The sequence below is a fragment of the Canis lupus genome, chromosome 30 (genome assembly GCF_003254725.2).
Source record: "Canis lupus dingo isolate Sandy chromosome 30, ASM325472v2, whole genome shotgun sequence".
Taxonomy (NCBI): Eukaryota; Metazoa; Chordata; class Mammalia; order Carnivora; family Canidae; genus Canis; species Canis lupus.
The window spans coordinates 4,813,879-4,835,492 of record NC_064272.1 but is presented as its reverse complement, the minus strand read 5'-3'; the positions used below and the strand labels follow the sequence as shown (position 1 = coordinate 4,835,492).

The window sequence follows — 21,614 nt, the reverse complement described above, 5'->3', positions numbered from 1 at the left end:
TGCCTTCTCTTCCGTGAATATCCCATCACAATTCAACATCAAGAAAAGTTTTAACAAATGCACCATGGCTACATCCCAGAGCTATCGATACCATATCTACTACCAGTGATGGAGTCCTAATTACCAGCCAGCCAGCAGATAACTCAATTCCAAAATCCCGTTTTAGAGCCTGCCTCCTAGGATCATCCCCAGTATCAACTTCCATTCATTGAATTTCCTGTGAAAAGAAACTCTGAGCCTGAGATTTGCATACAGGTGGTTTATTGGGGAATGCTCTCAGATATGATGTTTGTAAGGGAAAGGTAAAAAAAGAAAAAAAAAAAAAGACTTGTTGAGAGATGCTGAACTGTGATACAATCACAGCAGAGGCCTGAGGCTCAGCCTCAGTCATTGGGTACCCTGAAGCTGGGATGACCCACCAGAAATCTTGCCAGGTTTAGTCCCTGGATCAGGCTGGACCCGAGGCAGGACTGAAACTTTGGAGAAGATAGCCTCTCTTGGCCAAGGGCAAGTTTTAGGTAAGTGCTTGACTGTAAACAACGGCAAGGAGCACTCTGGCCCCTGGGAAATGAGTGCCTCCATCTCGAAGATCTCGTAGGTCCAGCTACATCCACCACACTCTACAAGGGTAGATGGGTATTAGGTAATCAACTCTTGGTCAGCCATTCTGACGGACAGGATGTAAGCTCAGATAAACGCAGAACAACAAAGGATTCTAAACTCTACTGGCCTCCAACATCAGAAAGTGATACATGACCTACCTTCAAAGACAGAGAACACTCATGCAGATTCACCTTTGTTGATCCTTGATGCAGCATTTTGATCCTTTTAGTCACCTCCCTGCTGGGCAAAAGAGTCAGGAAGACTGAGATCCCAGACAAGTGGCCACAAAAATGGCTTTCACTTACAAATAATCAGGTCAGCTATTTTGCACACATGTACATATCTGTTTCTTAGCACTTTTATTCATCCTATAAAACTTCATTCAGCACTGCAAGCAGAATTTTAAAAACAAAACATTTAAAATAATCCATGAAGCTCTAAAACGTAAGAGGAAGATATGAAAACACCTAGCGTAACCCATGAGATTCACAGTCATATTTCCCTGTAATAAACTCTTACTAATCAGTTCAGAGCTTTATAAAACAATAGGAGCGGAATGACAATGCTGTCATTTGTATATTCTCCCTCAGTTCTCTAATGGAAAGCTTTTTTTTCTCTGCCAAGTCATTCCTGACAATGTTAATGATTCACTATAAAGCAGTTTCTGGGCTATGATTTGTGACATTCAGACTGGTTAGATGGGAGGGCTCGGCAGGTTTCTGGGGAGTGTTTTGGATGCAGAAATGCCTTGAAGATAGCACTTTATTATATTTAGGACAAGTATGACATCCCACTTCAAGGAAGAGGCCCCTATACATATTGAGAAGGGATTTCTATGGTTTAAGTGGGGAGGAGAAGGTGGGTTTAAAAGAATGCCTCTGTGTGTTTTTTGAGGCGACATAAAGATAGGAAGCAGAGAAATGGAGGCAGGAGGCAGAAGGATTATGGATAATGGAAGAATTTTGCCTGAGGGTATATGCCTGCTTTGCCTATTCCTGTATAACTAGAATATTTATAATTCAAATACTTATCTTTAATAATTAAAAACCAAGGAATATTAAAGACAAAAGGTAGAGAATATTATGTACACATGTGTAGGCATCATGCATTAAATCCCCACCCTTGCAAAATACAGCAAGAGGGAGCTTTAAAAGGAGGTTAAAAAGTGAATATTTTAAAACGTCTTGAAAACAGAATTTCTAATTCACTCCAATTCTGCCAGGAGTGATACCCTTACTTCTGATTTCTACACACACTATCAGTCATGGGGATAGGCACTAAAAATACCCAGCGTGGTGGTTTGACATCAGCACATCAACAATTAAAAAGTGGATACAAAATATTTCAGGTTTTCAAGACCATAAGATTTTTCCTCTAGATTTCTGAAAACATAGGATGTGCACCGGAAAAATGAAAAGTCATTTTTGATTGTTTTCACAGAACATTTAGTTGCACAGTCTATGTAAACTACTAGTTACAATGGAATGTAATACTCTACCTCCGCCAGAAACTCTCTCTGATCTTTTGCCTCTTCTCAGACAGCAAAGAAACAAAGGAAAACAGCCCTGGCTGTGGATGGAGAGGAGTGTTTGAAAAGAGAAAGAGACCTCAACCATGCCCCCCGGTATTATAAAGCTGTCAATTATAACCATGATTACAATGAAAATACTGAAATAAAAAAATTATTTATTTAAGGGAGGAAAAAAGGCCAACTGCATTTAAAAAGAAAAGAAAAGAAAAAAAAAGAACAACTGAAAAACACATTGTTCAATTTCAACCTTAGAGATTCTAAAGTTAATGAAAAATAATACAAACTAATGGAGCTTGGTTGTTTCCATTACAGTAGCAGGGAAGTGGAATGCTTAGCAGCCAAAATATGAACAAATGAAGACACTGGGTGAAATGGTCAGGTGTCACTGTTTTTTGAAGAATGTGGTCTCTGTGGCAACGAGTTTATGAATAATAGTTTCAATTCATATCTAGATCAGAGGCGTTAATATTTACACCTTTGCTAATTGTGGCAAGGAGGAGATTAATGAAAAAGTAAATGTCTCTATCTTATTGCCTCCCCATCACACCAAGCAATTTCTGGTTGAACATTAACTCAAGCTGACAATAATATGCTGGGGTGAAAAAGTAAGAAGGGGTACCCACAGATCCTTATATGCATAAAAAGAATGGTGCTAATGGCTAAGCATTGATTATAGTTAGCAATAAAACTAAAAATGACACTTAAGACTTATTTTGTAAAATTGCACATGTTTAGAGCTGAGACTCGGCCTGGCAGCTGCAGTACGTGATATACTGATATACTGATGATCTTAGGTGGGGGATCTTTTTTTGTCCACCTGTAATGCTGCCCCTCCTGGGCTATGAAACACAAGGTATTGTAAGGCAAGGTATTGTAGACCAGCAGCAGCAGCAGCAGCAGCAGCAGCAGCAGCAAACCCAGTATTCCCCAAAAGGCATGTTTGTGGGGTTCCAGCTGGGATTAACAGAGCAGGAAAAAAGGACTTGCTAAATATTGAATTTGGGAAAGTGGGGAAATTAAAAATCTTCAAGTTTATCATGTCAGTTGAAAGAAATTTTAATTTCCCAAGAATTATTGCATGTCATCGTGCCGAAGATGGGAAGTTTGAAAGAAAACTTCTCCAGGTACAGCCTACCCACGTCTCCGCAAGATTTTGAAACTCGGCGGTTGTCTGTATCATCTGATAGTTTTCTCGCGTTCAGTATGTTTGTGGGCTCACGGAGAGGGGCCTCTTATCTACTTCCACTCTTGCTGTTTGTCTTACATCTTTATTAGCTTTCCACAAAGTGCAATCATAATTAAATTCCAAAGCAAAGGATGAAGTCACCCGAATCATCATCCAACTAACTGCAAATGACGGTGGCAAGAATGACAATGATACTCCGCACTTCTTCATTTCTGGTTCGGCAGCATTTAGCTCCCTGACCTCCTGCTGTTGTCAGTGCCATGGGCTGCTTAAATGCTGTGCAAAAGCATTTCTGCTTTATTTGTTCTAAATTTACTGGTTATTAATTTCACAGTGTGACCTCCTATTCGCCTATTAGTTGGCAGATTTCACCATAGCCTTCAAAAAGCTAAAGATTTCCATCAAGCTACTTTCTATTTCTGTTTTGTTTTTGGTTTTTTTTTTCTGGCCATCTTCCACAAGATATAAAATTTCCTGTTTCCTTAACCATCCTCGTGACCCTTTTCTGAGACTCATGCTGTGTATCCATAGGACTTAGAAATTTCTCATTCTTTCCTTTTAATAAAGATTTGCATTTTCTCAACCCCTTTCTCACAGATCTCAAGAGAAACTGCTTTTTTGTTGCAAAGGTTGGATGTTGAATTGTTTGCATGTCTTTGAGTAATTTAAAGCTTTTACTTGGCATTTTTCTCATTCACACAGAGTAGGGGTAGGGAATAACTTCTATTACACGAGGAATAGAAAGACAGTGGCAGCGTAAATTCACGTAGCCTGAAGGTCACTATGATTTCCTCCATCTTTCTCTTGGAGTCGTAAACCTCCCACTCCAGGGCCAGATCTTAGAGCTTAGAGGGAAAACAGTCCATTTACTGCTGATGCTCAGAACTAAGTGAATTTTTTGGCTATTGTATCAGAAAGTGTATATCTCACCTCAGGGTCTTAACAGTTTGCTGTATGTGAATGTATGAATCTACAAACTGGACTTGCTTTGGGTCATTTCGGGTTCTGGAAATTTTGTGGCATCTGGTGTCTTTTCCAGGAGCTGCACCTACCTGACCGTCTCCAAAAAAAAAAAAAAAAAAAAAAAAAAAAAAAAAAAAACCACCCCTCGGTACTGACAGCCTAATTCTTAAAAGAGTGTACCATTCCATGTGGCTTTGCAAAAGCTCAACTCCATCATATTGACCTCCTCACATGTCATCTACAAAGGCCATAAGGGATTTATATATGAGAGCTATTGTGTAAGAATGGTAAAACCTAGAAAACAGATAAAAGAGTGCAAAAGGAAAAAAATTATAACACTGGTTCCAGGTCAGATACTCAGAATTTTAAATACTGCAAATAGGGAAGGTAAGTCACCACTTCACCAAGATAGAAAAAGCCTTTATTGGTGAACTATCCTGGGAATTGAGACAGAGGAAGAGGGGGAATTGAAGGTACTAAAGAGCCGTAGGATAAAAGAGGGACTGTGTGCCTGCAGAGCACGAGCACTTGCACTCCTTTCTAGAAGAGCCTACCTTTGTTCTGGTAACTTCTCTAAGATATCTTGGAACTCTGCACTATGAAACTTAATGTATGACATAGCAGTGAATTTTCTATTAAACTATTTATTCAGGGGAACCTCGGTATTTCAGTCAGTTAAGCATCTGCCTTCAGCTCAAGTTATGATCCCAGGGTCCTGGGATCCAGCCTCACATTGGGCTCCCTGCTCAGTGGGAGGTTTACTTCTCCCTCTCCGTCTGCCCCCTCCTCCCCACTCATTCTCTCTCAAATAAATACATAAAATCTTTAAAAATAAAACATTTCAGATATTTTATTTTACAAATGAGACATGCCTATGCCATGCATTCCATATACACATGTGCCGTTAACATTGTAAGAAGCAGGCAAAACAGTAAAAAGTATCTGTGCCCCCCATAATGCATATTCTTCAAAGAATGCATCAGCAAAGTCCTCTTTTTATAAAAGAATTATATGTAAATTATTTTGATTTCCAAAATCATTTATATCTGTAATTTCATATCATTCTCACTACATCATAGAAATGAGTTATTGTTTTCCCCCAACTTCTACAAAGTTGGATGGCAAGTAAGGTGGCCTGGAGGCAACTAAGGCAAGAAAAAGCTTCAGGTAATAAAGATGGCACTGGGTTCCGCAAACTAGGAGTCCCAGTCCTCCCCTCCTCTGTGCACTAGATGATTGCTTATCTTGAAAGCTTCATTCCAAGTGGCATAATTTTACACTAAAGCAAATTACAATGGCAAAAACATGCCATCCTCTTTCCAGGATATACCATGAAGACTATTTAATAGATTGCTAGAAGCAGCTCCTTCAAGTTCCCAGGATTTCTGTTGGAAACAAAAAAATGAATAGAGACATTGGCAAGATTCTGTCACATTAGGATTATTCTCAAATTGACTAATAATAAGCAACTTTTAGCGATGTGTCGTTAAACTGGGGACAGTGGGGTTCTATAGGGATAGGGTTGAGACCAGTGCTAAATGAAAGGTCCAAATTGATGCCCTGATGGAAAAAGCGAATAGCTGTGAGCATATCAAACTAGGAAAAACTTGGGAGGATCCCTGGGTGGCTCAGCGGTTTAGCGCCTGCCTTTGGCCCGGGGCCTGATCCTGGAGACCCGGGATCGAGTCCCATGGCAGGCTCTCTGCATGGAGCCTGCTTCTCCCTCTGCCTCTGTCTCTGTGTGTGTGTGTCTCTCATGAATAAATAAATAAAATCTTTAAAATAAAAAACAAAAAACAAAATAGAATAAACTCCAAACAATGGAAGATCTTGGGAGGAAAAATTTATTTTTTTTAGATTTTATTTAAATACTGCAAAATTATTTAAAATTACTTTATTTAAATACTGCAAAAATAATTAAAATTATTTAAATTACTTAAATAATTACTACCTGGATATCCATATCCATGACTTCAAATCATCTGATCAATAGTTCTACCTCTATTTGATGTCTGGAGTTCAGAAACAAATGATCCTAAAGGTTGATAAGATCAAATCTTTCAAAAGTCCAAACAAACCCATCACACCTAAATTCCTCCCTTCAAGACAGAAAGCAAAGAACAGTAAACTGGTTCCGACAGGGCGGAGTCTAGTTTCAGCTCTGGTAGCATCAATCCCCAATAAATGGCAAATGAAAGATCGTAAACTTGGAAGCAATTGGTATTTTTTAAGCAATACATTTCACAAAAGATACTCCATAATTAATGTAGTCAAAATTAAGAAAATTCGACCTGATTATTTTGCAATTTTGAAAAAATGAAAATGAAATTTTAGCAGCATGCCATGAAACATATGCCAACAAACTCATTTCTTTCTTCCTTGCACATAGAGCCATTTACTGGATATTATGCCAGCATGGCCTTGGTTTCCACCCAGGGTGGAGGCACAAACATGAAAATTGAACAGCAACTAATATTGGCAATAAAGTTATAAATTAGGTTAATACATTCTTAAAAATGACCCACTTGCCAAATTTCAGGTTATTTTATTGTATAGTAGACATGACTATGTATACCAACAGGTTTGAAGACTTTCACTTCTTCCTGTGCATTAACTAAAAATACATTAAGTACTACCACTGTGTGATAAGTATGAAACTCCCCAGAATAGAGAAGAGCCATGTCTCTAAACCAAGGTTGCAGTGAGTGATTTTGAAGCATGCACAATGGGGATCAGCACTATAGGGCAGAGAGCTTTAATCAGTGAATAATCCATAGAATGAGCTGTTATGGAACAAGGTGTAACAATTTATAGCTGTGCTTGTTTAAAGTTTTCACTCTTGGCACAAAATTTGGAAAATGAAAAAAAGTGAATATTTACATTTTTAAGTAATGTACTTATGTAAATAAATCTTTTTTTCCGGTGTTCAAAGCTCCAAAAAGTACTGGGGTTGAAATGTATCATTTGAAATTTAAAAAAAAAATTAAGATTTTATTTATTAAAAAAAATATTTTATTTATTTATCTTAGAGAGAGAAAGTGTGAGAGAGCATGGGTAGGGGGTGGGCAAAGGGAAAGGGAGAGAGAATCCCCAGCAGATTCTCTGCTAAGCATGGAGACCAACACTGGACTTGATCTGAAACTCTGAGATCATGACCTGAGCCCAACAAAGAATCAGACATTTAGCCAACTGAGCCACCCAGGTGCCCCATATCATTTGAAATTTTTATGAAAAACTGGATACTGATATTTAATTTAATAACTGTTCATTGTACTCTCCAATGCCAGTCCTCTTTCTCACGTCAGTGAACAAATATCCTGTTATCCAACTTCTCAGAATTTTCCTGGGTGAAAAAACAACTTTAAGAAGTTGAATATGGTGCTATAGTGACATCATTTTGGATGTCTTTAGTTTACTGCATTGAAACTGGACACTTGAACAAAATTCATTGATCCACTTCAGCCCAAATTCTTGGTATCTAAGTTGTCTTTGATAATTACTCATGGCTGATGCTTCTGGCTATAAAACCATGTGAATGTCTGGATTAAATCTTTCCATCCAGAGAGTTAGAAGTTTATTAAACCCATTATAACTTTGTGGAGGTACCCCTCAGAAAAAGAAAGTCTTGCGGAAAATGTTCTTATACAATAGGTTTCTAAAAATTATTTTCTTCTTTAAATTCCATTTGTAATGTCAGAAATACACTCTGCTGTTGAGATATGACATTTATTTCAAGGTAAATATTTAACATGGCTGTTTATTTGCTTTTGAGGACACTTAAACTACCTTGAGGTAATAATCACTAGGTACCAGTTCTGTGTCAGGCACCATCTGAGAGAATGCTATGAGGATGGCACCCCTGGTTGAAGCAGGCACATCACTGTCCAGCCTGCAATTTATCTTCACACCATGCACAATAGATTCCTTACGTTGAAGGCAACAGAAGCCTCCAAAGAAACAAAAATGACCAGATCCAAGTATCTACAAATTGCAGGCTCCTCATCTTTAAACTTTTCTCACCTGTTTGTAAGTTCAACTCAAAATGGCTTGCATTTGGAGCTCACCTATGATTCTATTTACATATGTATCATTTACATTAAGTTCTATTTATTTAAAAAAAATAGCATGGCATGAGAGCCTTTGATAATACTTGAAGCTAATTTCCAAAAAGAAAGAGAATGTTATAACGAGGTCATCAAACAAAATTTGAAAGTAACTAGCCCACAAAATCAAAAACACAATTTCAAGACCTGTTCCAAAGAAGCCACATTAGGAAGTAGTGACATGGAGTATAGGCAGGGGGTGATATAATTCATATCTTCTGTTATGTAAACTATTATATGCTCTTATACAGTATAGATACAAAATAAAAAACATATGGAAGAGACACTTGCAGAATCAGACATATCTCCTCAAAGTTCTTGTTGGGAGCTCCTTCACACTCAAGATGGCACTGAACCACTGAACAGATAGACCATATAGCCCAGTCAGTCACTGGAGGTAAACATCACAAAACAATAGTACTGATCCAGGGTATAAATATAATTTTGAACACCCCTGGAAAACATGTTTCCTTGAATCCTAAGAAATCTAGTTGGCAGTTTTTAAAAAATCATTATGTAGCTCCCAGTGTTCGATGCTAAATTCGGGAAAACATGAAAAAAATTTCAAGAAACATGAACCAGAACTCTTGACTCACAATGTTATGATTATTGAAATATGTATTCCTAAATCTAAATTAAGTTGCTTTCTTAAATGAATAGGAAGAGAATTGCTTTTTGCAAACCTGGATCATGCATCTTACTACATATCTTGGGGTTGGTGGGTGATATTTCCCCAGAGCAGAAAGTATTTATACTCTCAAGAAAAATCTCTCTATACTGTCACTCAATATAATGGGTGATTTTTTTTTCATGATCCAAATATCTGAACTTTCTCAGTGTGATTCCAAAGACCTCTTTCTTTACTCTCTTTCTCTGCTGGATTATGAGGAAGTCATAAAATCAGGCAATAAGAATGTACATCATAGATATTTCTTTATATATTACAGACATTTGAAGATTCATTAACTAAGATAATCATGTGAGAGTGAGTAACACAACACCTGACAGAGTCAGGCCCTCAATAAAATGTTCATTTCTTTCCTTCACCTCTTCCCACACTCCTTCACTCAGTGTTTCTCTCTCTTGCTCGCCATCATCTTGTTTCTGCATCACAACACTGTAGGAGGCAGTCTAATCTTTCAGCAGTGGCAATGAACCTGATCATCAGCCTCAGTTGTGGAATTTGGGATAGATAATATAGTATCTGTCTAGGCTTTAGGTCTCTAGTTGCTCATTGTCTGATCCACTGTTTGCAAAGGAAGTTACAAGAATCAATAGCATAATAAGTAGGTTTTCCCTCTACATATGCTTTAGAGTTTTGTGACCTTTAAATATTTCATATATTAAATAAATATATGCTTCCCCAGAATCCACAGTGAGGCCTGTGAAGGAATACAGTACAGCCCAAGGATGAGTCCACATCTTATACCTGACACATATACAATTTGAGAAGCTACATGTAAGAAAAATTTACAATGCTAACTTAGGTCTAACTGCATATTTCTGCAGAATAAGAAAGAAATCATGACAAATTACAAAGCCTAAAGGATACAAGTACCACAAATACACAAAACTCAGAAAAATAATATAATGTTTCTATGTATTAACTGTCTGACACCTCCTCTAACATACTCCTTTTTGGCTGTAGACTTCTTCATATGACAATAATTTTATAATAAAAGAGAATAATAATCCATTCTTTCATATAGCATGGTTATCAAAAATTGTTTTTTTATTAATAGTTTAGAAAAGTTTTGGTCCATTTTGCTCTGTCCATGGCATTTTTGATGGGTTGCATCATCTGGAACCAGGAGAAGGCATGTTGAATGGGCCAAAACAAAACCCTATATATTGGGATGCAAAAACAGATGACTTACCATGGTCATAGTCATTGTTTGGAGTCTTATATCTACAAACACAGAAATTCTTAAATTCTCTTTTGCATGATTCACATTAACATAGAAAACAAATGTGCCTTATATAATTATATAAGCTGCTTAATCAAGTATATTCTTAACCAGATTTCAATGAGTCTTGAATTTTCCACTTATTATTTTACACATCTCAGGATTGGAAGAATATCCCACAAACTAGTTCTGGCTCTTTCTATTTAAAACTTTTCTTTTTTTCTTCCATGACCTATCTCCTCCTAGTATTATAAGGCAAGGTAAAATTACAATTTGACCACTGGCTCTTGTTCAAGATCGCAGATGGGCTGCTGGAGTGAAAATAAGAATGCTCAGGGTAGCCATTCTTACCCTGAGATAACTAGAAAAAACTATATGCAAAACAACTTTGAAATACAAAATAGCCAACTAAACTGAAACCAAGCGTACAGCCATCTGAAACTTCTTTTTAGCTAGATCCATCAAAATGCCAATGCAAAACCACCTGACATGAAGGAAGGTTTGACCCAGCTGAGATCTCACCTGTTCTTTTCAGTTTTTCAGATTTTTCAGCACTTGCTGTTGGTCTGTTCTTTAAAGAGTATAGTGGCTGTCCAACAGAAATAAATGTGGGCCACATCTGCAATTTTAAGTTTTGTACAGCTAGGCTAAAAAATTAAAAATAATTAAAACCAGGTGAGATTAATTTTAATAGTATTTTTACTTAACCCAACATATCCAAAATAGTATTTCAATATGTAACTAATATTCTAAAATTATTAATGAGATAGTTTACATTCTCCTTGTCATATTATGTTTTTAAAATCCAGTGTATATTTTACATTCATAACATTTTCAATTCACAATAACCACATTTCAAGTACCTGATAGCCACATGTGTCTAATAGCTGCCATGTTGGATTGCACATGTCTATAGTAGGAAAAGTTTGTACCATTCTATTTAATATGTCATTATAGAATGCCTGTATGTTTGCTGGTGTTTCCTATGTATCAGTCCTTTACCAGCTAGTTGCTAGGTTCTTTGAAGAATGGTAGAGTTCTTTATCTCTGGGATGCAGTGCTCAAACATGGTAGTCATTGAGTAAAGGTTTGCTGTTGAGCAATTTGGATGCATTTAGAAATTATAGGTGGAAAAATGCAATAGACAGTGTGATTTCCTTCTACTTGTGCTACTTTTATCACTCTGTGTTGTGTATACCAGGATGTAAATTCTCAGAGTATGTGGAATAATTATATTTGCAGACTAGTATTAATAAATCTGCCCTGGCACTAGTGTGAATAATGCAAGAGGTAAAAACAATAGGGAATATTCCACATGGTAATACTTTTCTTATGGAATAAACAATCAGATTAAAGTGATGCAAGGTATGAATGAAGAGCAACGTCATCTCACCACCACACTCAAAAATGTGTACTTACCACTAAACAAAAAATAGTTCAGGGGCACTGGGGTGGCTCAGTTGTTAAGCGTCTGACTCCTGGTTTCAGCTCAGGTCATGGTCTCAAGGTTGTGAGATGGAGCCCCATGTCAGGCTCCGCACCCAGCATGGAGTCTGTTTGAGATTCTCTTTCCCTTACCCTCTGCTCCTTCCCCTACTCACACTCTCTCTTGCTCTCCCTAAAATAAATAAACAAAATCTTTTAAAAAATAGTAGTTCACTTTCGATTTGCAACTGTGCTATGGAAATAGAGGTTGCTTTCAAGATACAACCAGGGAATTTACACCCAGTGGCGCACCACATCTAGTGTGCTACATGATCCTCAGCTCTTTGTATAGAGCTTTGAGATGATGACATGGTAAAGAATTTGTCACATCTCTGGCCTAGACATTTTTACAAATTTGGATGAGAATCAAATTACACAGCACAAATAGAGAAGACTTTCAGACCACATAAACCCACATTGCCATAGTACTGTAGATTCAAGTGGAAGGTGGATTTCCAAACACAGTCTGTTTCTTACAGGGATGTAAGGAAGTACATTTTATAATATGGAAAAGTTTTCCAAGTTACAGTGAAAGAAGCAGAGATTTTAAAAGATACAACTCAGTGAACCATCGAAAATCCTGGAAAACAGTATTTTGTCATTTTATAGTTATATTATCTAAAAACAATAACAACCAAAACCATTAAAATATATCCTGATCATCAGGTTGACAATATCAGTACTTTTCATATTATATTACATTACTTGACTAAAAATGTGTTTTGTCATATTTCTTTTTCTGTATATAATAAAGGTAAAGCAAAGTAGAACATTCCAAAAAATTTGCATCCACTTTCATGCTGAAAAGCTGCCTCTCAAACATATCCTACAAAATATGTTCACAGATACAACTAAAGACCACTTTAATTACTTCTCCACATTAGCGCATTTCCTTTAATTTTCAGCTCTCCTGTCAAAATTCTATCAAAAGGTTTGCACAGATTTTATTTTTTTCATTAATTCTTTCTGAACAGAGATACCTCTCCTTTCTCTGAATTCCCTTAGCAAGTTCTGTGTGGACACAAACTTGGTACTTACCATAATCTTCTATTCATTATGGCTCTTTCTCCGTATGCCTATATCTGAGCTCTACAATACAATTATAAGCTTCTTGAAGTCATAGGCCACGTCTTATTCATCTCCTGAAGCTCTCAGGAGAGTCTTGGACAGGAGAAACATTCAATAAATGTGCTAGAAATCATGATGATTTTGCTCATGATTTACAGGAATGTCACAGCAGACCAATGACATGTTACAGCGATGTCGGCCATTATGAAGGCACACTAACATTTTTATATTCCATTTCCATTCCTTGGCTATCTTTTTTTTTTTTTCCCTTGGCTATCTTTCTAAATAAATGTGCTTAGTGTTTCATCAGCATTTTCATTCCAAAAACTCAAGTTGAATGTATTTTTAAAAATTAAAATAAAAACTCTAAAAGTCTAATTCTAGCATCAAAGCCTTTTCTCCCTTACAGTTATATTTTAAATGTATTTCAGTGTTTTTAGTGTCTAGCCATAGTTAAGATTCCAGTTTACAAATACATATCTACTGCGGGTTTTTTCCAAATTTAATAATATCCTGAAACCTAATTTTGTGTATTGGATTCATTTAAAATGTGGTTGCTACTCAACAATTTTGGAGGAAAGTAAATTACATCAGACGTAACATTTAAACTAAACCCAGAAGTTAAAATTCTCTATAAATAAGAAAAACAGAAAGATTTCAAATAAAAGGCATGAAAGCCAAAGGAAGCTAATGCACAGCACAAAGTCATTTGGCCTCATGCATACCCCGCCCAATGGATTCAGCTGTAAGAAAATGAAGCATGTGAAATGCACAAGGGGCAATGCAAGTATATGGGCTTACTGATGCCAGACTACAGAGTGGCTCAAGAGTAAGAGGCCATGGATGAGAAGAAGGTTTGGATTAACTGTGGCCTTGAAGTTACCCCTGGAAAGTGAGTAACACTCCGTTGTGAGAGGTGCATTAACCTCTTCAGACCACTAGGGTTCAAAGTGTTGCATAAGGGGTAATTTATTAAATGGGTCCTAATTGCTTGGTAATGTACCTTCCAAAAGTCACTTCTCTATGCTATGATTAGGCCTGGGATTTGCCAAGTGCTGTCATTCTCTTTGTAACTCCATAATGGAACTCTAGGATGTGGGAAGTAGATCCATTGAACAGCTATATGTCTAATCGGGGTTCAGAGTCCTACCAACAGAGCCAGGCAAACTTTCATTTAATCGTCCATTGTGTAAACACAGAGATACAGAATTAATACACCTTGTAATAAAATATGCTTTCTACTAAATACATATACATTTTCATAGAATAAGAATAACTTTGTTTTATTTGAAAAGACTGACACATTTGTAAAGATTTGTAAATTTATCCATTTTGTTAGATTCTTTCTTAAATGTGTAAAAACAAACACGGTTTTTGTTTTCATCATCTACAAACTTCTTCTGGCCCATTTGTTTCAGATGAAGGCCAATCAACACAACTTTGCTTTTTGGGTTCCAACACAAAACTGTTGGTTTTATCAGCCCATCCACAGGTATCACAAATAACACACCAGGACTACTTCGGCCCTGGTATTGTTAATTAGCTAGGCCAGCAGAGGGAGTGCAAGAGCATTGTTATAAAAACAAAATAAAAAGTGTTTTATATGATCATGATAACTAGAAGTAGAAAATATGACATTTATCTGATGTTTAACTACAGAGGATTCTATAGCAGGATCTGAATGTGGAAGCAGTCTTGGTACTATCACAAAGGTAATATGCTAGAACCGAAGAGACAAGACTGTTAGTCACTGTCCTAGTCTTACGGTAATTTGTGAACTCACCAAATGTAACTGTGCCTCACTCTTCCTGTATTGAAAATGGCTGTCACAGTAGCTTCTGCTAAGATAAGCCTTTTATTTTCCTTAGGAAAGAGTGATTACTTGAATATTGGGAATTAATTGTTCCAAGAAAGAAGCTTATGTCTGTTCTGTCTTTCAGAGCTCTGGGTCACTACTTAGTTTTGTCCATGAGTGAGAAACACCTTAGAGGCATCCCCTAATGCCCTGAGAACAGGATTTGATTAAATCATGGAGGTAAACACATTTTTTTATACATGAGGAAACAGAAGCGATTAGGCTTCAAAGTAGCATGGGGATGCCTTTACATCGGAGAGAAGTTATAAATTCGAATCCCAAACGTGGTTTTATCATAACTCCTATTCCAGACCGTTTAAAGAAATGACACGCTCTCCAAACATGTTTCCAGACTATGACAAAAGACTTCTGTTCAAATCCACCACTCACTGGTTTGTAGTGACTTAGAACCTCAATTTCACCCTGAAGAGAATGTGCTAGAGTTGTGTTTTCCAGAAGTCCTTGGTAGTGTTTCTTTCGAGATCATTTATGTAGCCCTCATAACACTTTTTCCCAGAGGGCATCTCTGACAAAATGATAACCAAAACAAGCCAGCCTTTATACCACAATAAGCTAAATAAAATCTTTCTTTATTCTAAAAGTTTGAGATAATCTCGAGGATAGTGCAACTTGCCTGGAAGTTTACCAGGAAAATAGTTTGGAAAGTAAATATTCAGTTCTGCTTTCTCCAGTAGATGTCACTTTCTGTACATAGGATATCAAGATATATAAGATGAACAGTATTCCTTACAATGATGTCAAAAAGGAACTTTGAGTTCCAGCCATACGTAACAATTTTTTAAGCTTTTATCGATATTTTCTAGTGTTAGAAAACTTAAGGAATGGTAAAGGCAAAATGAATGGTATTAATTAACTGTCTTACCATATTTCTGTCTAGCTTTAGCAATGGCCATTAAGCATAGCACGTGACACAATATTGCTAGTGCATTTTCAACAGTTATAGAAAGCTAAGTATTATTCCACATCACAGCATAAAATTAATTTGCCAAAAACAAACACAGTTGCTAAGTAAATAAGCAGTCATTAATAATATACTGCATACTTACCAAGAATCTATTTAAATATGAGTTCACGTAAACTACTATGATTTCAAGAGTCATTCTTCTGGGTCCTCTATATCATTTTGGTATTCACATTGGCCTCTTAGGTCTGAGAAAAAATTTTAGTTCTCCAAAATGCTTCACTATGTAGCAAGAGATATCAGCCCTGAAATGAGAGACAGAGAGAAAGGAAAGGAAAAGAGGAAAGGAAAGGAAAAGAGAAAGAAATAATTATAAACCTTAAAAATAGCATTTTTATGGCATCCAAATGTACAAGAATGAAAATCAAATGATGGAAGAATATTAATAGTTAGAATTATATTAATTCTTCCTAAAATACTCCCAAAATGCTCTTTGCATTTCTAAACATAAGCCTCATTATGCTGTTCTATTTGTATTCCAGTGCAGTTGAATTTTATATTTGAGCTGTTTTAATAGATGACTTTGAAATGACAGAGAAGAGTACATTTTTGTTTCTTATTGATCGAAGCAAGATTTTTGCTTGTAGCTACTATAACTTTGAAATAATAGGAAAGGCTAGAGAGGCTTTTTAAAATGTTGATGTCTGGGTTACATCTGATGCAGTCGTTGTATTGACAAATGTGATTTGATAATTGCCAAATTAAGCTCAAGAGAAAATTAGTTAAACAACTACTTTTATTTTTAGATGCTTTGAACAAAAGATATGAAGTTTGGTAGCAACTAATGATAGGGTGCTAGCGCAAAAATTTCCTAAGAAAACAAAATGGGCATGTGGCTTTTACAAAACAAAGGAATCTATCTGGCCATCAGAATAAACAACATCCAAAACAGTCTCTTGGGGTGTTAAATATTTTGTGCAGAGAGCAAACCCAAAGAGCTCGATTCTTATCTGAGGTTGAGATTTCTTGACTTGTTACCTGAGAAGTTCTATCATTCTTATGTAGCCTTGGTTAAAACAAAGAGATTATAGGCTTTGAGTAATAAAGGGATTTAGAGGCTTTAACCTTTAGGCTACTGATTCAACTCCATTTCAGGATGAGGAGATCTAAATCCTGAATGTACCCAGGCCATGTAGTTTACTTTTATTAGGATCCCATTTCCTAATAAAGCCTAGGACATTTTTTTTTTCAGCGATTCAGAGCAAATATGGTTGCCAAAAGAAAAATAAAAATTGAACAGGAAGACCAGAAAAAACACATAGCAACGACTAAGGTGAATTTCTGAGGAAACAGACCCCACTGAGATTTCTGCTGAATGGTGTCAGCATTCCACCACTCTCAGTCTTATACTAGTTTTAATCAGTAAACATTAATCTGGAATTTTGAAAACAAATGACGCCGTGGTAATTAATCATCCTGAAAATGAGGACAACTCGTTGATATCATGCGACCAAATTACATGCTTTGATTTGAACTCCAGGAAGAGCTATGCAAAACCCACACCCTCACTGCCAGTTGCCAGTGGTCTTTTCCTGTGTGAAACAGAGGTCGATGTTTCCCATAGCCTGTTTGCACAGCCAGTATCACTCAGGCAGGAAGTCTCTGGAAGAGTTGGAATTCCTTAGCACCAGGCTTAAGTCTTTTTCCGTTTTTATACGTCCCTTTTCCCTATAGTACTTAATACCCTATTTACATAATAGATTGGAACAGAAAACCCAGGACACTTCGAGAAACAGTCCATTAGTTGGTTAAACCTCTCCAACTCTTGGTTTTGGCTCAGGTCATGATCTCAGGGTCCTGGGATCCAGCCACACGGTGGCTCTGTGCTCAGCTTGGAGCCTGCTTGAGATTCTTTCCGTCTCTCTCTCCTCCTCCCCCTGCTTGTGCTCTCTCTCACTCTTGCTCTCTCTCTCCTAAATAAATAAATAAAAATCTTAAAAAAAAAAAAAAAGTCCATTGCTTAATTCCACAGCCCTAAACATTTTTTAAAAACATGATTTTATTACCATTATTTGAATCATGTCTTGTAATTCTCTCCTTTAAATAATTTTATCAAATATTCAGTGAATTCAAAACCATATTTATAGCATACATACAAAATATACAAATAAGTAAGTAGGATGGACATGTTTATTCTGTACCCAACTTAGGAAATGAAATGTACCAGTACTTTTGTAACCTTGAGCCTCTCCCCAAACCCTTTCTTTCCCTATAGATCACATCATCTTGAACTTTGTGTTAATCATCCCTTGTTTGTCTCTCTCTCTTTTTAAAAATAATATAAGTGGAGATTTAGCTATTAACTATTTGTTTAGAAAAATGCAATAAAACATTTGAGAAAGTTGATGCATATAAGCAATTTTGATCAGTTAGAAATATTTATTCAATCAAAATGGCCTATATTTGCATTCAATGACAAAATATCGAAATTTTGTAAGAATGCTTTTACCTGCATAAATCACTAAAATACTTTATAGTGTTCTGCACATAAATTGCACCCTTAATAAATGATGCTTTCATTTATTAAAATAAATAAATAAAAATAAAATAAGTGATGCTTTCAAATCATATAGTAAAAGATTGGATTCCAGAAAGGATTTCTAAGGGAATGTGTTATATATTTTTTAAGATTTTTTTTTAACCTATAAGGTTTATATGATTTCCCTACCCAAAGATAAGATCAGGGTCTAGATAGACTGATAATTAAATGTCTGAGTTTATTATTAAGTTAAAGATTCCTCCAATTACCTGGCCACCCTACCAGCCCTGTCTTGAGAAATGAAGAAGAGCAAGTCCCAGAGGAGGAGTGGAGGATGCCCCTAATCCTCTGTGAGAAGGAACAGGAGAATAAGAGAGGATGAGACCAGAGGATCCCTGAGGCATCTGCCCTGTCATCTTCCTTTTCTCCTGCGCTCCAACGTGGACTCCACACCCAGTTTACAACCAGTATATAGCAGAATCCCATTTGTTGTTACTCAGCAGCACAGTAACTCCAAATATACACCTGCTTCTTTTTTCTTCTCCAGACCGTCTTCCCCGGGCATCTGGGCACATCTGATCTTAGGGTCTCCTATCAATGCCACTAACCCTTGAGTTACCTTTTTACAACTTAATATGGGACATCCATTTAGTATTTAGGAGAGTCCAAGTCAAAATTCACTAATAAGATACAGTGTATTACTATTTTAAAGAAAACATTAGGTGATAACTTAGTTTTATATACTAAAGTTAGAGTATCCTAAATTTGTATATGTTATCAACATGGGTATTTTTGCATTCTGTTTAAAGTTATTAAGAGGTATTCTAGGCCTGAACTCTAAAATAGGAAAATGAGACATTTAAGGCATCAGTTGTTACAATTTTAAGACCCTTGATAGATTGATTACTTAATGGCAAGAGTGACAAGTGTGACAGTAGATTGAAGAATAGAATTACCACCTCAGTAAAAAATAAACATTAATATTATTAACGATTAATTTCTTTAATATTATAAATAACTTTGAAGGCATCGAAGATGTTGAAAACTAATATTAGTGGATTGAAGGCTTGTGTAATAATCTTTGTCATACCACTTATATATCAATTGAAAATATTTTAAAATTATTTAACATTCTCATCCTTTACTTTATCTTGTTGCCACATTCATTCCCTCCTTTTTGTTTTCCACAGCCATGTTACAAGGTCCTCAGGCTGTCTTTTGCTTGAACTCCTTTCTACGTCTTCAAAGTTTGCTCCTTGAATCATTTTACATGGCATTATCCAGACTGAACTTTGTAAACCAGAGTTTTTCTGCTTTTGTTCTCCTTTGATCAGTTCTAATTTTCCATGGAAATAATTTTAAACTCCTTAGTATGGTATTTAAGTAAGTCTTCTACTGTTGCACCTTATGGCAGTTGGTTAAGTGTCTAACTCCTGATTTCAGCTCAGGTCATGATCTCAGGGTTGTGGTATTGAGCCCCAAGTCCCACTCCACACTCAGTGCAATCTGCTCTAGATTCTTTCTCCCCCTCCCCACCTGCTCATATGCTCTCACTCTCTTAAAAAAAAAAAATTAAGCCTTCTACCTAATTTTCCAGCCTTTTCCCCAACCACTACAAAATCTGTTTAACTTCTGTATCTAATATATAATCATTTTTGCATGCCATGAAATCCCCTTCGCCTACAATGCTCTACCTTGCCTTCTCCCACTCTATGTTTTTGTCTGAAATCCTACTGCTCTCCCAAACCAAAGTATTGATTCTATGTAAAATCCTTCAATTAATCCCAAATCCTTAGAGCTTCTAAAGCATTTTGGTCATGCTCACAATATAGCATTAATTGTGTGCTATTTCATATTTTAATTATGAAGGGAAATAGGTCTTATTTCTCCCTGGATGAGGTTTATGCATGACACCTCCTTAAATGTGCAATCCACACAATCAGCATAGTATATGTTGCACTGGATTGAACAGTTGAATATATAAGGCAAAATAGAGCTACTATCATCTTTTATCAAGGCCTTGAAAGAAATTACTTGAGTGGAATTATATGAGTAATCTGTTATAAGTTTACTACTCTTTATAGATTTTCAAAGTACATTCATTCTGAGTATTTCAAAATTCCAAGATGAGTACTGGATTGAGAATTCAAAAACAATTAATATCTAGCCCCTGCCTTCTAAAAGCTCAAGACCTAAAAACAAAGATGGACACCCAAATGCAATTAGCTATAATACAATGCTCTAAGTATCCCAGAAAAGGTTAGAAACAAAATTACTTAAGCATAGAGCAGTTAATTCTTGAAGACAGGAGGTAGTAACAGAGTGGGGGCCACCTTAATTAAGATCTATGATGTAGGCCGTAAAACAGAAGCAGCTATTGGATAGATGGAGAAGCCAAGCCTGGAACAGGCATGTAGGTGGTGCATTACTCAACCTCTAGGGTATTATTCGGTTAAACTACAATGTATTGGTGCCCTCCGAAGGTGTGCAGGAAAAGAGCAGAACCACCCAAGAGGTGTGAAAGCCCATGTTAGGTAATTGTCTCGACATCACACCTAAGTTCAGTTGAAATTTTATTAACATTTCACGTTCCATTTTGTCTTCTCTAGGCCTCCCTTCCATAAGGTTTTAGGACTTTTTTTTTTTCTTTACAACCTCTATTTTAAAGGAAATGCCAAGAACATCACAATTCTTGCTACTACAATATTCATTAGAATAAGAGAAGAAGTCAAATCATGAGAGACTCAACTCTGGAGAACAAACTGAGGGCTGCTGAAAGGGAGGTAGATGAGGGAATGGGGTAACTGGGTGATGGACATTAATGAGGGCACATGATGTGATGAGCACTGGGTGTTATACTCTATGTTGGAAAACTGAAAATAAATGTCAGGGATGCCTGGGTGGCTCAATGACTGAGCATCTGCTTTTGGCTCAGAGCGTGATCCTGGGGGTCCTGGGATCGAGTCCCATGTCAGGATCCCTACATGGACACTGCTTCTCCCTCTGCCTGTGTCTCTGCCTCTCTCTCTCTCTCTCTCTCTCTTTCTGTGTGTGTGTTAACTAAATCTTAAAAAAAAAAAAAAAAAAAAAAAAAGAGGGCAGCCCCGGTGGCGCAGCGGTTTAGCGCCGCCTGCAGCCCAGGGCATGATCCTGGAGACCTGGGATCAAGTCCCACGTCAGGCTCTCTGTATGATGCCTGCTTCTCCTTCTGCCTGTGTCTCTGCCTCTCTCTCTCTCTCTCTCTGTCTCTATGAATAAATAAATAAAATCTTTAAAAAAGAAAGAAAGAAAGAAAGAAAGAAAGAAAGAAAGAAAGAAAGAAAGAAAGAAAGAAAGAAAATAAATTTAAAAAAATAAAATATCCACTGGAATAGTTTGAAAACAAAATAGGTTGCAGATCAGAATCAGCAAAACACAAGAAATCTTAGCAATCATTATCTTTTAAATTCAAT

The 21,614-nt window shown here is 36.6% G+C and overlaps 1 long non-coding RNA gene across 4 annotated transcripts in view; it reads right to left on the bottom strand.

Moving 5' to 3' along the window:
• Nucleotides 1–314: 314 nt before the first annotated feature.
• The window catches only part of LOC112676162 (uncharacterized), a 56,939-nt gene continuing 35,639 nt past the window's right edge, over nt 315–21,614 (bottom strand). For 2 of the 4 annotated variants that reach the window (XR_003146344.3, XR_007407342.1), the window contains exons 2-5: nt 15,769–15,928; nt 11,713–11,911; nt 10,816–10,940; nt 5,108–5,668 (exon numbers count right to left, since the gene is read on the bottom strand). This is a non-coding gene — a long non-coding RNA (uncharacterized LOC112676162). The other 2 variants (XR_007407343.1, XR_004810959.2) reach the window with 2 other exon arrangements.